Source organism: Octodon degus, unplaced genomic scaffold (genome assembly GCF_000260255.1).
Source record: "Octodon degus isolate 3935 unplaced genomic scaffold, OctDeg1.0 scaffold00038, whole genome shotgun sequence".
Lineage (NCBI taxonomy): Eukaryota > Metazoa > Chordata > Mammalia > Rodentia > Octodontidae > Octodon > Octodon degus.
In genome coordinates this window covers 1,295,082-1,298,361 of record NW_004524614.1, presented here as the reverse complement: position 1 = coordinate 1,298,361, position 3,280 = coordinate 1,295,082, and positions in this window count along the sequence as shown.

Genomic DNA, 3,280 nt, shown 5'->3' with positions numbered 1-3,280 from the left:
TACAGAGTTCATAGGTGGACCTGGGCCATCTTTGCTTCATCTTCTCTGTGAGTCAGGCAAGCCCTGACTGTTTGCAAAGACTATCTCATTTAATCCTGCCGCAGTGCAGAGTATTTCTGTGTTATAGATGAAGAAACAGGAATTCTAAGATCTGTCTGCCTTTAAGGCCAGCACTCCAACCCAGGGACAGCAATTGCACTCCTGAATGGCACTATGGGCATCCACACACTATGATTAGAAGGGGTCCAAGCAATAAAACAAGAATTGTTAGATGAGGGTGTCAACCATGAAAGTTGAATAAAGAAAACAGCTACTTGAGGTACTTGAATAATGTAAAGAGAAAGTCCACTGGTGGGGATCTCATTTATAAAAGCCCTTCTCGGGCTGGCGAGATAGCTCAGCGGACTAAGCGCCTGCTTAGGCAAGGCAGGGACTGGGGTTGGATCCCCAAAACCGCATGCTGCATCAGCCCCACCCCAGGGTGCCCTGAGCCAGCAACAGAGACTGGGCATGGAGGCACACACCTGTAATCCCAGCTCTGGGGAGGCTGAAAACAGGAGGATCGCCATGAGTCCGAGTTGCATAGTGAGACCCTGTACCAAATACATAAAAATAAATAAATAAATCTCTGTCCAATGTGAAGAGAGGGGGGCTGTGTTAGTCAGTATTGTGCTACTATGACAAAATTTCTGAGACAAGTCAACTTAAAGGAGGAAGAAAGTTCTGTTTTGGATCATGGTCTCAGAAGTTTCAGTACCTGGTCCCTTGGCCCTTAGGTCTCATAGTATATCAGCATAGTGTATCATATGAACACATGGCAGAGGAAGTCTGTTCACTTTGGGGTGATTTAAAGCAAAGAGAGAGGAAAGATTTGGATCCCAACTTCAAGGGCATATCCCCAGTGACACAACTTCCTCCCACCAGGCCCTACCTTCCAAAGGGTCTGCCATGTCCCCATAGCACCACAGGCTAGGGACCAGGACATCAGCACAGGGACCTCAGGGACATATTTATGATCCAACTATGGCAAGGGCCACAGGATTTTCAGAGCAGCTCTGGAATTCAGTAGTGTAGACAAAATCTCCACTGTCTACCTCCCTCCAAACCCTAATGGCTTTACACAAATTCTGATCTTAAGGTAGAGAGCTGGGGAAAATCTGTTTTTAACTGCAGTAAAATATGCACAATACAATATTTACTATTTCAACCATATTAAATATCCATAGGTGACATTCAGGGCATTCACATTTTGTGCAACTTTCACCGTCATCCATCTCCAGAATTCTTTTCATCTTGCAAAGCTGAATCTCTGGCCCATTATAGAGCTCTTCATCTCCTGTCCTTTCAGCACCTGGAAACTCCCATTCTTCTTTTGCTCTGTTGAACTTGGATACATTTGATATGTCATATAAGCAGGATCATACAGTATGCACTTTATTGCTTATGGCTTATTCCACTCATGATAATGTGCTCAAGTTCATCCATGTTCCAACATGGGCTGGACTTTCTCCCTCTTTAATACTGAGTAATATCTCCTTGTATGTACATGGCATGTGTTCTTTACCCATTTATCCACCTGCAGATGCACAGGTTGCTTCCACCCTGTGGTAACTGTGCACAATGCAACAATGAGCCTGGTGCATAGGTGTCTATTCGAGTCCCTGATTTCTATACCTCCAGAAGCAAATGCTGGGGCATATGAGATTCTATTTTTAATTTTTGAAGACTCACTTCCATTTTCTACAAGGGCAGCAAGGACAATGTTACACTGTTCAGTGTTGTGTCTTTCTCATGGCTACCCTGTCCATCTGAGTGGCTCCCAACTCCAGGATGCAGGCATCTCTTACTCTATGCAGAGAAGCTACCCCTACACATCACATTCTGGAACTGGCTCCCAGAATCCCCACTACCTATGCTTCTGGGGATTGAACCGAGGGATGAGCTATATTCCCGGTGCCTTTTCTAAATTTATTTTTTAAGTTTTGAGACAAGGTCTCATTAAGTTGACTAAGTGGAACTGGAATTTGTAATCCTCCTGCCTTAGTCTCCCATGGTGCTGGGACCACGGGCATGTACCATCATGCCCAACTCTGGCAAGTCCATCCTACCCTTTCTAGATTCAGTGGCCTTGATGCCCTTTCAGGACAAAGGACAAGGACAATGCTTTTCTCTCCCAGCCCAAATCATGCATCTCTTCTCACTTTCCCTCAAATATATCCTTCTGTATTAGAATAATTTGATAAATGTTACACATTATTCTGTCATTCTAGGAAGTTTTGAGTTAGGGAGACCTCTATTCTAAGGAACTATGAAATAAAAGATGGCTAGCTCACCTTCACTGCTCTAAGCATTAATGACAGCCATCATTTAGGAGTATGTTAACATGAGCCAGGCACTGGATAGGACTTTATATGCATTGTCACAGTCCATCCTTCCCACAGCACAGGTGAAGAACTGGTCACATCCAGGCTAAGGAATGTTCCTGACAGCACACAAAGAATGTTCTCTCCCACAGCTCTAAGGAGAGGAAGAAACCAATGATCTTGGGCCTTCTACTGCTCAGAAGCTGTGGGCCTGCTAACCGCCCTTCCTTTTCTTCCCACCTTCAAAACCAAACTCCACACAGGAGACTAATAGGTGAAGACAAAATGACAGCACTGTTACCAATAAAGCCAACCAACCAGAGGATGTGAGCACAATTCTTGCTCACAATCCCAGTTCCCCATCCCCTGTCAGGTTGAGAACTCAAGATACTACCCTCAGGCGAGAGTCTGGTCTGTGACAACATCATCAACCCCAGACTACTCTCTGCAGTACCCTGGATGGAAAGGTTCAAAGAGCTCAATCAAACATTCTGTGCAGTTAATAAGTTGGTCAATTATTGCACATGCACCATTGAGTTTCCTATGATGCCAGTCAATAAGGGTGGGTCAGAGAGTAGAATTATTTTTGTGTAGAATATCCTCAAAAAAAAAAATGCAGAGAAAAGAGTTTCCCTTCCTTCCTGTCCCTCCTGAGAGGTGCTTGCTGAACGAGGGCAAAGAGGGGTGCTCAGCAGACTCAACACCAACGTGCTTCTCCCGAACCTTGGAGGAAGCAGAAGATCAAACCCTAGCTGCATGGCTGACCAGCTGCACATGTCTCAGTAACTCATTTAACCTCTCTGAACTCCATTTTCCCCATCTACAAAATGAGAATGAGAAGCATATCCAAAGAGTTGCTCCCAGGCTGTAAGGAGATAACAAATGCAAAGCACATGGCGTATTACGCATTCAGTAAA